The 13,218-nt window shown below is 45.5% G+C and overlaps 1 long non-coding RNA gene across 1 annotated transcript in view; it reads right to left on the reverse strand.

Moving 5' to 3' along the window:
• Positions 1-13,218, reverse strand: part of LOC133213756 (uncharacterized) — a 532,499-nt gene that overhangs the window by 150,674 nt on the left and 368,607 nt on the right. The gene's annotated exons all lie outside the window — the stretch shown is intronic.

Genomic DNA, 13,218 nt, shown 5'->3' on the forward strand with positions numbered 1-13,218 from the left:
TCAGTTTTTCTCTAACTTCCATCACAAAACTATCATCAGCTGCTTGTGCTGAGGAAATCTGACATGACAAAATAACACATTCCCTATTGATTGCTGTTGCAGAGTGCGAAAAGCACCCCGACTCCATTCTCTTGCCAAGATTCCACTCCCTCCATCCTGGTTTCTTTAAAAGGAAAATAAAGTCCTTATCCTTGGACAGGATTCTTTTCTAGTTCAAGCTCTATGCTCAGTACTGCAAAATGGGAAGAGCCCTCAGCTTGTATTGACTTCAGCATCCCAGGATAAGCTCAGAAGTCACACAGTGATCTTCCATATAGGAAAAATGTCCTTGGGGATGGGGACCTCATGAGCTGCTTCACCTGCTTCCTTCATTTTAACTGATACAAGAACTGTATGAGGGGTTCATGTGTAGCATTTAGAGAGATGCAGTGGTTTGAAGCAGCTCTTGCACCTGAAATGTAATTCTCAACTTGTGTGGATCAGTGGCTGGCCCATTCAACATGATTCATTTATCTGGCTTTGAAACAAGCTCAACCAGCCTCTTCACCCCAAGTCATTTTTTGTGCTGTTCTGTATGTATGTTCTCCAGGCATCGTGGCCCCAGTAGGATAATGGGTTTGGTGTTCTTGGAGTGAAATCAGTATGTGCAGTTTGGCTCTGGGTGCATTGTCTCGGTGGCTAAATCAAGCACGTCATCTTAGGTACAGGTAGACAGCAAACAAATGTAAGCCCAAACCTAAAATGTTTATTCCATCACTGTGCATTCTGGGGGAAAGTAAATAAATAAATGGGACTTTACCACTGCTCAGTATTAATTCATATTCCCCACTCCTCCCTTTGCTTTGGCTGACATGGCTTTTGTGTGGAAAGGAATAAACAGCTCAGTTGACGTTTGCTAGTCAACTTTTTCAATAGTGAATTCCTCCCTGCGGGCACTTCATCTATTTTCCACAAACAAGCTTCATTTGCTGTTTCAATACTGTGAAAAATCAAGTTTTGGGGGGCCTGTTGTTGGTTTGGGGTTGGTTTTGTTGTTGGGTTGGTTGGTTGGGGTTTTTTTAATCCAAATATATCTCTTCCTGTGTTCCAGCAAGAGCTGCGTTAGGAAAAAAATGGTTTGGACCTTTTTTGCAAGTATTAAAATCTACACTAGAATTTTGCTTTATTTGTGCCCTGCCATGTGATACCTGTTCTTCTATAATGGGCTGCTTTGCTGTCCTGTAGTATCAGTCACTGCCACTTGTATAGGCCTCAAGAAAAGAAATGCTTCATTCAGAGTAGGCTGCTAATTTTGCCTCTTACCTTCCCTGCATTACAGCATTAAGATCAGCTTTAACTAACATCCCCCAGGTACACAGCTTACCTTTCTGTAACCCCCTGTTGCAGGCTATTGTCCCAACTAACAACTGCAGAGAACAAGAGTGCAGTGCACATCTGCTTATTGCCCTCACAGCTGGAGAAGGACTTCTTGCCTGCCTTGTGCTGAGTTCTGCTCTGGTGCAGCTCAAAGGAGAAGTTCATGGAGGGGAGATTTGCTTCTCAATTTATGTTTTATTAAATTCTCTTCCCCTCATCCTTTGGAAGCAATTCCTTAACATGGGAGATCAGGGAAACAGTTTCTATTCTGGGTGATGAGTAAAGCATATTAAAAGTCTTAGCAGAGGCTTGGGATGATGCTAAGGGGCATCTTCCAACCGCAGAACTTATGTTCCTTCCCATATGTCTTTTTTTTTTTCTCTAAATCTCTGTTCCCCAAAGCCTAGGAATGGTAATTAAATCGTAGCTGGAGGAATAATGACAGATATGGGCCCCTTGCCTACACCTTTTCATCACCGCGCCCATCTCCCATCTGGTTTTTGTTTGCCCTAAAGCTGAAGTGGTTTCAAGATCCTCCTCTTGCACGCATGTTCTCACCATGTGCCCATTTTAAACCTCTCCAGGTATTTTAACAAAGTAATTAATTGCCAGTTGCTGACCTCAACACAAGTACATCCTGTAAGTCCTGACTTGCATCAGGCGCTTTTCTTAGCACAGGAGCCTTTCTGGGGGCTGCTCCAAATCTAAACCTTTATGTTGTTCAGTAACTTTCTGTTCTAAACCGCTCCATGTAACCCTGATGTTGGCTTTCCCTGCCAAAGCAGGGAAGGCAAGGGTGGCATTAAGGACATGAAAAGCAGTATTTCGGGAAGCACTCAACCACATAATCTCCTTGGAATATTTTAGGGCTTTCCCATTGTAGTGAATATCCACACTACTTCAAAACTACCATGGGCAAGTTAAGTAAGATCAGATGGGATTTGTGTTAGCACCTGTAATACGGGTAGCTTGTTCCCTCTAAGATTGTTGGGGGGGGTGCTAGTGCATTACTGGGTAATAACCTGAACATGAGCCTTTGAAACGTGGACAATGCTGGAATCCACATCTAGCACCACGTGAGAACAAAACACTGTGATGATAATTGCTCATTATCTAATTATACAAGAATTCACAGCCCCGGAGGGTGAACAACTAATGAAATGGTTATCCGGGCTTAAAATGGCAACACAGGAATGAGGCACATTCATCCTTTTGGCTCTTGTTCCAGTACTGTCAGCGAAGTCACGTGTTCCTTGAAAGGTGAGTGAGGCAGTCCAGGAGGGACAGGGCTCTCCCCATCCTGATGGATGCTCTGAATTCTGTAGTGGGTTGTAGAGGCTTTTAGGAGAGTAGCTTGATTTTAGGGTTTTTAGTTGCTTGAAAGCAACTCAACTTTTGAGCTGCAACTGAAAATGAAGGAGGATTCACTGGCACAGGTTATGCCTGTAGGCAGCTGATGCTGGCCTTCAGAGCAGCATGGGTCACCTTTTATATTCAAGGGTTTGCTTGTGCAGAATAATGAATAGAATATATTTGGAGCACTTGGGTTTACCCATGTTGGGGCATGCTGCTACCTCCTAGGGAAAGCACTGCCTGTTAGAAGAAAGCAGAGGCATTTCTCTGTGTGATTAAAGGCCCTGCAGCTTCTGCACCAGCAGGAGCAGACCTCTGTAAAACTCTCATTCTAAGTGTTGAATCCACCAATGATTAGTACCCTAGGCTCTAATACAACTTTCCAAAATGTACCAGGCCGTTTCTACCTCACCCCGAGGCAGTCTTTCCTCCTGCCTCCCAGCATTAGTATGCTATTGTCCCACTTACAAAAACACCAGGGCCCCTCAAACACAAGGCATGTACCAGTCTTTTCAGAGCAGAGCAAACCCCCCTGACCTGCTCTTCTCCACTGCTGTGGGATGAAGGCTGGCATTAAGTGTGGCTCAGTGGGTATCAGCAGGACAGCACGCTTCTTGTGTCACAGTGGTGTTCCAGCAAGCAACTGTGCTGAGCTTCTGTGGGGTTTGGAAATGAAGTGTTCCTGTTCTGCCTATGAAACCCAATCCTGGAGGCATTCTCAAAACAGAGCCTGTAGGCTATAAAACACAATTACACAGTTGTGGTGCTCGCTGGTAGCTCACAGCTCACACCTGGGGCATGGCAGGCAGTGGCTTAGAGCTGTTGGCTTTGGAGCAGGCTGCAAAGCTCAGAGATCCATCCCACCAGAAAAGCCCCCTCAAACAGAACCACCAAACACAGAAAGCAGGATTCATGCCCTTTCCAGACCCAGGGACTGATGGTTTTAATCGGAAAGGCATCACTGTGACTGGGAATGAGATTTCAGCAGAGGCAGCGACACCCAGGCAGTTTCGGGGAGCAGCTGGTGCACTCTTGTCCACAGTCCTGCAGTAACAGGGGGGTGTGTACGTTTTTGGGTTGCTGTTGATTACAGAGCTGTTAGCTGGATGTCCTTTATATTCGAGCTGGCTTTTCCCCACTTTTCCCAAATACATGGTGCAAGTTTCTTGCTGCTAAAGGGGGGGTACTAACTTGGGAGGTAGGTTGGTTCCTTGTAAATCAGAACGCTTGCTATTTCTGGAGGTTTTCCTATGGAGTGGAGTGGGTCAGAAGGAAGTGACTTCTTTTTCTCTCTTCTTTTAATTCCCCATCCCCCCCTGACATTGTAACACAGTTGTTGCTTTCAAGAATATGCATGGTCTGTTTTCTTCAGACTATTGGCTCGTCTGGTAAAATAATTAGCTGTTAGGCAGACAGAGGGAAAGGATCACATCTGCACAAGACAGGAAGACTGGGACAGTAGAAAGGGGGGGAAAAACTCCCTGCTTGAATCACAGCTGCCCACCATGCATAGTAACAGAGCTTGCCAAGAATATTCAAATTGATTTAGGAAGAAAAGCTGAGGAAACCGTTTAACCCCAGCCTGCTTGGATCCGTGACAGCACCTCTACGGGCTGCTCCGCTCCCACTTTGGGCTGAAAGAAGGGGTTTCAGGTTGTGTGTTTCAGTAACCATCCTTCTTCCTTGCCCCTTTCCCTTCTGCACCGGGAACACAACACGCAGACTAATTGCCAGGCACAGGGCTGTGAGCAGCTTTCTACACCAAGAAAAAGACCAAAGGTGGGAACGTTTATTTCGTATGGATGGGATTAAGTTCTAATTGGATCATGTGATTAAAACCAAGAACAGGGCAAACTGTTTGTGACTAATTTCAGGGGATGGGACCCTTTTAGCTGCCTGCCATACCCTGGGTCATGCCCCTTCTCAATAGAAGCGGTCAGCATGCGCATTGTGTGCAAACAGGCTATTCAGGTCCAGAAAGACTTGCTCAAGAGTTTCTGAGCACACCCCCCCCTTGCACATTGTTTACAAGCAGTTGTGAGGGGTTTGCATCAAAAAGTATACAAGTAGCAATTTGTTCAGACATGTGAGTCAGACAATGAATCCCTTTCCCTGCTTAAATACATTGAAATCCGTGAAGGATATGCTCATCTAATGATTAAAAAATAGGGTGTTGGAAGTATTTGTTCTCAGAACCTGTCATCTCTGAGGCTGGCTGTTCCTGCAAGAGTCCCAGGCTCAGTCCCAGCAATCTCTTTGGGATAAATCCACAAAAAGATACATGTAAGAAATGCACAGAACCACATCCAAATCAAATCGAAGTGCTATAATGCACGTGTTTCAATACTTGATTTGAGGTGCTGGTGCTCAGGTTGAAATCTGGAGGCCTAAACACCACCTAAGCTGTGGGTGGGCCTTCCCTGCCATCTGGAGCAGTGAACTCCAGTGTTCAGCCCCTCCAAAACCTCTGCTCAGCTGCAACTTCCCGTTGCAACGGGAGGCCTTTGGCACATGAGCTTTTTTCCAGTTAAAACACAAGTTCCCTGGGTACCTAAATGTCTGCTGCGAGGCGAACGCAGATCTGCTGAGACCCTGACAGCACCGAACAGCTATGTGCTGTGTCTATGCCTAAACCACAACAGGCTTCACCAGCAAAGCATTCTCCATCAAGCTCGCCTGCGGAGCCAGGCTGGAAGATGTGTGTGCAAGATGTTTTTGGATCAGGCCTCGCACAAAAACAGCTGTGGGAGGAAATGGGCCCAGTAGTCAGACCACATTCACCATTAATATTCATTTATGCACAAATACTAACACAATCATAGATGACTTCTAAAGGAATGGGACTAAATACCTCCAGGAAGAGACAGTTCTGTGCTCTGGACAAATGATTTAGAGGCCACTAAAGGGAAACCCAAATCTTCTTCCTCTGTTTCATAAGAAGGGCCTCTCTTGCAGAGAGTTCCTCCCTGTGCATCCTGATGAGGAGGAGACGTCTTCTAACACAGGACTCAGCACGTGAATGGCTTTGTGGGGTCACATCAGTGTCCTCAGCCTCTCCTACTTGCCAGGTTTTGTCAGCTCCTTGCACACAGCTGACCAGCTCCTGGGGATCCCCTGCACATGCTGGGATTCATGCACCAGCATGAAATGGAGTACATGACAGCCCCTAGCACTGGCAGCTCCTCCAGCCTGCACTAAAGCCACATCCTTGCACAGTTTCAGGCCTGCAACTGCTCTGTAGCTCCTATGGGAGATGGTCCTCCCCTCCTGCAGCACAGGAGCACTAAGTACATTGCTTAGATACAGGTGTAAAGAAGGCTGTATCTGTAGTTAGGTGGGGGGGCTTGATTGCAGTTTAGTTATAAAAGGAGGAAAGAGGTGTAAAACAGAATTACATATTTTTAATTGAATGTGGTTAATCAGAAACCTCAAAATCACATCCCTGAACCAGGCAGGATTAAGCATGGCAACGTCCCAAAGAGTGACAGAGATGTAGTTGCTCCAAACTTCCAGCAAGACAGAAATGGAGTAAGGAAAATTTAACTCGGGAAAAGAAAACCAAGCAGAATGGGAGAGGGAAAAAGGAAAACAAAGAAAGAGGATCGGGGTACTTGGAAGGAAGGAAAGAAGACAATGAGGTGGATACCACAAGCTACTAACCACAGTCACAGTCAAGACCACTGTCACAGAGATATTTTCTAGCCCTTGCTGGTGACTGTGCGGTCAAGCACAGTCCAGGGCTGCCTTTCAGAGGACACAGCCTGTCCCCCCTCATTTTGTGCAAGGTTACAATAGTCAGTGTGCAAACGTGTAGTGCGTTTCCCAGTGTGTGGAGTAGAGCCTGTGTTCGCCCCTGGCCAAACTCCTTTTGAAGTCCATGAAATAAGCCCTGGATGGGATAAGAGAGGTGTTGAATGGCGCTCAAAGTTCTCCAAGGAAAATGTGCGCTTGTTGTAGCATTGCATTTTTATTTAAAGTACTTGACGCACCAAGGATTGCACTCTGCTGGAACCAGCTATTTCACAAGGAGCACAGGAAAGATGGAAGTTTCGGTTTTCCTCAAGGACACAGCTTCACTTAGAGGGGCAAAGCCTACAAAAGTGCACAAGAGGGAAGAGAGGCAGAAACCTTTCTCCCCAAGGTTTGCTCATGTTCCCTGCTCATGTGGAGAAGTTATTAAAAGGGTAGGCAGTGTAAATCCACTAACACCAGGAATCCATTTTCTTTCAAACCAAATTCCTCTGTGAATCACTGTGAAGGAGCAAAAACACAAGACCAAATCCAAAACCCAGGTCTCTGCCTGCTTAGGAGCCTCAGATAGATGGTTAAGCATCACCTTACACTGACAGTCCATTTGACTTCCAATATCTGAATGCACAAAACGATGCCTGCCAACTTCAGGGGAGATACTCATGTGCACAACAGGCTGGGTGAAGCCTGAAAACCACTAGTAGTTACACTTTTACTGCCAGAAGCAACATTTTAATCTAAGTATTGGCTCCTGACAGAGGAGGATTCTGTATTCTGGGGCGCTCCAACATCTTTGCTCCATCTGAATAATTGCAAATGCCTGTCTTTAATCTATTCTCAAGAACTGTTGGTTTGGTTTTTCTTCTTTTTTAATTTAAGTACAAAAGAAAATGTTTCTGTGTATACATTCATGGCAACAGAGCTACACAGAGACATAAACTAATGGAAGGTCCATATGTTGAGAGAATATCATATGTAATGAGAACTGCTGCATTTTTGTAGAATGTAATGGGACAGATACGCAGCAGCTGTGGGTTACTCAAGAAGCAGCTAATTTAGCAAGCTGAATTCAAGGATATTTCCCAGATCTCCCAAACAATGAATAGCAGTGTTGTTTAAGATTACCATTATGCCTTACATCCTCCTTTGACTGGAAGCAGGGGGGAGGAAGCCTCTATCTGTGCTTCTGGGGCAGAAGTACATGATTAGCGCCTAGCTATCATAGGAAGCCCCAGGGGAGCAAAGGGGTCTGGACTTGAAGGAAGGAAGGAAATTGTGTAGGATAAACAAAAAAGAGCCTCAGGAAAGCAGTCAAAATGGGCAAGACTTGGTGAAAAATAGAAAGGAGAAAGAAAAAAAGGAAATGCTGAAGGGATCTATTCGAGCTCTAACTAATATTAAACTTTAAAACAAAGATGCCCTCTTCTAAAACAGCATTAGAAATTTAGCAGGTTCAGATTTCAGTAAGTTAGGTTTGTTCTAAGGCAGGGTATTACTCATTTCAAATATACAAATAACAGAATTTTTAAGACTTGACCATCCTTAGGTTTTACTTTTCCAGGGATTTTACTCCCCCTTCCCCCCCAAAAGGAAGGAACATACAGGCAGCTTGGATGTAGCTAATATAATCACAGATCCATTTCACCATTCAATACTAGACTCACCAAAGAAATGGAGCTACTACAGTCTGTTCTCCCGAAGTGGCCAGTTTGCTAGCAGCCAAGTAGCCTGCAAAGCATAGAGAGCCACAAAGTCATTGTAGCCATGGCTGTCCTGCCCACAGCACAGCCCACTGGCCCCAGCTGCCCCCAGTTCCCACTGCAGCCTCATATCACAAAGGCAGATATACCAGGGGAGCTGATTCGTATGTTAAAACAAATTATCCCCCTACTTAAAAAACAACAAAAAAAGGGAGAAAAAATTAAAAATGGGGCTTGTTTGAACTCTGCTCCCCACAAAATCTCCAAACTCTGCTTTTGTGGGGAAGGTCTCTGCGGTGTCAGTGCTGCTGAAAGCAAACTGCTGCAGTTTGCAGCCACCCATCTGCAGCTGGGCAGCAGAGGGGGAGGATAGGGGTCAGCTAATCTGGAATCCAAATTCGTTGCAGGTTTTACACATGCAAACAAAAGCGGGCAGGCCCTCAGCAATTAAGAGATAACCTGAGTGCATAGAGTTTGCAAAGGGTTTTCAGATATAGGAACTTGGTGGTAGGAACTGAAAAGGACATTGTTGCATTAAGACAGATTGCACTTATCTGGTTCCTGGATCGTTATGTTAGAATTTCCTCTTGCTGTACTGCTGAGATAACTGAAGGCTGTGTCTCTCTATAAAAGAAAAATGCTACATTTCCACACAAATGGAATGAGCTTACACAAGAGAAGTACCAGGAAAATCCACCTCTGCAGGCCAAGCTCTTCTCTCTGCTCCACTGGTGGAAATCAGGAGTAAATGCCTGAAGTTCCGAGACTCCCGAGGGTAGAGCAGAGCAGAGGCTCATGCTTTGCGAATGGAGTCATTCCCACAAGCCCAGTTTTAGAAATCCACTCTAGCAACAGGCTCAAGCCAAACCTTTTGCTTAGTTACACAGAGAAGGGGTGCTCCTGTCGAAATCAATGTTAAAACCACTGTGTGGCTTATGTAATGTAGCGTCAGGCCTCCAAAGTGTTTTATGGCAGGGGAGCACATCTGGAGTCAGCAAAAGGCTATCTCGGGCCAAGGACTTTGCTCTTTGCCATATATGATCTACAGATGCAAGTCTGAGTTGTAATTCTGCTCCTAGAGTCACAGCTGAAGTGAGCTAATGCAGCTTAAAGTTTTGGAACTACCTGAAATAAAGACATTTTAAAATAGATGTTTTTGATTCTTGAAACATTTTGAGCTAGCCTTTATATTTAGTGACCAACAAATATCACTCTGCTCTCATATCAGGATTCAGTTCCCAGAGCTGTTCGTTCCTTTGCACAAAGACAAAAGCCCAACCCCTCAGCAAGAGGAGCCTGAATTTATTCAGGAGTCCATAGGAAACAGCTGTTGCTTTCAAGCCAGCCTCTCCTTTATCTCCTTTATTGTTTATTCATGTCTCAGCTAATACTAGCCACTGTGAGCAGGTCAGGACTCTGCACTCCAAAAAGCCCCTCAGAAGCTGATGGAACTCAGCCCAGTGCTAGAAGGATGGAGGAGCTTGGTTTTACATTATTCAATTCCCAGGTGGTGACAGAGGTAAATTCCTGACTTCATTAGCTAATAGTGTAGACAAGAGCCAGGCCTTTGCCCCAGATTTTTTGCATAGGGGGGCAAACATCCAGTGAGTTGCATGAAGGAAACCAAATGCAACAAACCAAAACCAGAGCATGCCTTTGGACATTTCTCCCCTTCTTCTGAGTTGTTGACAATTCCTTTGTATTGCAGAGGATGTTTCCTCCCCCTCTTTCCAGTAACAATACAGTGAGCAGGGTTATGCTCAAAAACCTGCAAATGTTTATCTGTAAAGACTGCTGTGGTGTCACAGCATGCAGAACTGCTCCAGAGCCCAAACAGACCCGGGTTATGTGTGCAGAGGAGCAGGGAAAAGGCACAGAGTGGTGACCCCAACATGTATTTGCAGGGGATTTGCTACCAGCCAGAGGGAAAGACAGCAGTAATGAGCCCAGTGTGAAGAACAGGAAAATGGAAAGCAGGGCTCCCATGTCCTGCTTCTAACTGCCTTCACTTTTCTCTGTTTCCCAGCCAAAACGTGGGTGTAATTGTTCAGGCATAGCATGAAGCTTTAAAGACTCACAGTGGATACAGCATAACAGGAGGACATCATGATGTCAGCAAGAAGTGAGTTGTTTTCCTCAGCAGTGGAAGAATTAGCGAGCTAGAAATCCAGGGATGTCAGGACTTTAGTCCAAACTGGAAAGAGCATTTGAACTTGATCAGATTGGCAGGGGACAGAGGGAGAACCCTATGTCTCCCCTTGCAGAAAGGGTCGTTGATTTTCCTGAGTTATGAACCCTTGAGAGCTGTACATATCACTCACACTCTCTAAAGCGCTGCAAAACCCAAAGGTGAGTCTCATGGGAACATGAGCAACATGAGTTTGCCACGGAGAAGGGAAGAGAAGAGGTGAATGCCTGCTCCTAGAGCAGACCTCTTTTCATTTAACAGCAGATGACAGTGTCACGTATTTTCACAGACAGCTATTTAACATAAGGAAGCATCATGAATAGAGAACAGCAGACAAGGCATAAATTATACAGCTAACTAAAGAATATGGTTCCTACTCTACTTTAAAAGGCAGGCCAGATGTCTTCAGATACAGTCGACTGTTAGTCGGCGTGGCAAAAACCCTTTCAAGACCCACTAACTCAAGTCACAATGTGTGCTTGATTCGCTTGGCTGAACGGGGATCCTCCTGGGCTGCGAGCAGGATCTACACGCAGCTGAAAATACGGTGGGAATGAGTCAGTTCCTTGGAGCTTGTGTGGGAGGCAAAGACAGAACTGTGGGTGGCTTCAAAGTGTTAAACGGCCTTTTAAATTCAGGCCCAGTTTCTCAGAGGAATAAGGAAACAAATATTCACCCAGTCTGGAGTTAGTTCCATGCCTTGGGTCAGCCTTGAGAAAATTGCTCTCTGACAGTAACAGCCACTTCCCAGATGTGTGGGTCCACTTGCTTCAGAGCCAGTTCAGCTTCAGTTGTGATTCTGGGAGTTTAACAGCAACTCAGTTCGTTCCTCATCCGTAGCAAGGCAGCAGCAGCTGTCCCTTCTCTCCTGACATCTGTAGGCTGTCTCCAAGGCAAGGCAGAGCCCCACCAGCTCCAGGTCAGGTGTTTGTCCATCTCTGCTTCCTGCATCTCAAGCTGCCTGGGATAATAACCCTGCCGGGTACCCACTCCCTGCGATGACAGAGAGCTGCTTCAACCTTTCCAGCTCTGTATTGGCAAGGAGTTTCCTCACTCCGCAGTCTGTCATTCTGCCTCTGGTGCCAAGAGCTTTGGGATGTGGTCCTACCCACAACCGGTCTGTGCATAAGGGGGAAAGGGGATGCTGTGGGTTAAATTATGTGGCACACTCGAAAGTCAGGCCCCATCCAGTTACCTCCTGTCAACTGTTTGCCAGTCAGCCCTGTTCTCCTATAGAGCAACCGAGGTATGGTCAGCTGTAAAGAGGATTTATTGCTTTTACTGGATCAGGCTCACCCTTCCATTTAAGTGGATTAATGTGGGTTAGCTCTAACTTAGCCCCACAAAGCATTAGCCAAGTCAACATGAAGTTCGCTACTACTGGCAATGTTGTTGTTTTTTAATGGTCTTTATGTGCAAAAGCAGCTTTGCAAAATCTTAGGCTTCTGCTTTCCAACTTAGATGATTTGGCATGTAAGGAATGCAATGAATATTTAAACCTGTAGTTTGGCATAGCCTGCACAGGCGAGCTAGAAACCTAGCTGTGGTCTTTCGGTGCCTGGCCAGCAATCATGCAAAACCGCCGGCCCCGAGGAAGAGCACGGGTTCCTTGTGAGGATACATCAATCTGCAGTTCTCAACCAAAATCACCCTCACCCCACCATTCTTTAGATTCTTTTAATTAACCTCAGGATTCATACGGAGGAGCTGTACAAGGGTGGAGCTCGGGTTATTTGATAAATGACTTGGATCACTCTGCCAGTCGTATTTTATTCACGTGAGAGTAACTGTTGAAGGCTGTTATTTACTACTGGGACCAGGGTCCCTCATCCCAGTAGACAGTGTGCAACCATGTGGTAACAATCTCTGCCTGGAAGATCTTGCAAACAAACCACATCAGACAAAAGGGTCAAAAAGGAAGGGACCCCTTTTTTGCCCTTATGGTACAGATGGGTGAACTACGGGCTCACACACACATTCAAGCAGCCACCAATTAAGAGTTTACTGTAACCCCTTTGTACGCAATTCAGCCCACAGCAAAATCAAGGCAAATCGACTGAGCTTTATCGGCTGTAAAAGGGCACCCAGTTCAGGAGCTACCACAAGAAAACCTCCATCATCCGCTTGAACACACAAGGATAGATGCTGGAATTCAGCCAAGACAATGTGGCTTTCATCTTTCACATGAAAGGGGGCTCCCTTTCACATTTTGAGGCCCACTTTTTCAAGAGCTGTTATGCAAACTTTGGCTCACATGAGCTTGAGCAATGTGGAGACGTGTACAATCCGAACTTCCACAGTAAGCAACATTTCTGTGCGCGGAACCCCGTTCTGCGGAGGTATGCACAGGAAAGGTCCTATTGACTCTGGCAGAACAGCTCCAACAGGTATCAGTTTGCAACCATAAAGGAGTGCATCTGAAAGACATTATTTCTGGTATCAGTGTCCCCTGAGCCATGGTTTTAGTTCAGGTATTAGCATGGAAAGATAGACGTTTCTTCAGAAACCACTGTTGCTCTCAATCTCAGTGTGGCTTTCTGGAAATCCCAGAGCTAAATATTAGAGAATCATAGAATAGTTAGGGTTGGAAAGGACCTTAAGATCATCAAGTTCTGACCCTGTTGACACTTCTGTGCTATTTAATTTGCGAAGCTATCAGACGTCCTGTAGCCAGTGGCTGTCTTCACACGTGAGCATATTTAGGTGGCTTCATAAGCTGGTATATAATTATCTCAGTGTGTTAATTGATTAAGTCTGGCCTACATACAGTCAGCTGGACTGTTCCCTTTGGGGTGTTATTATTAGCAGGATCCAGACATTTTAAGCCTTTTGGAGCCCAGGAATCTCTTTATTCATGCAATTAGAAGCCCA

Source organism: Neopsephotus bourkii, unplaced genomic scaffold (assembly GCF_033783945.1).
Source record: "Neopsephotus bourkii isolate Nb327-2 ecotype Australia unplaced genomic scaffold, CSIRO-AGI_Nbou_v1 NB_845, whole genome shotgun sequence".
Taxonomy (NCBI): Eukaryota; Metazoa; Chordata; class Aves; order Psittaciformes; family Psittacidae; genus Neopsephotus; species Neopsephotus bourkii.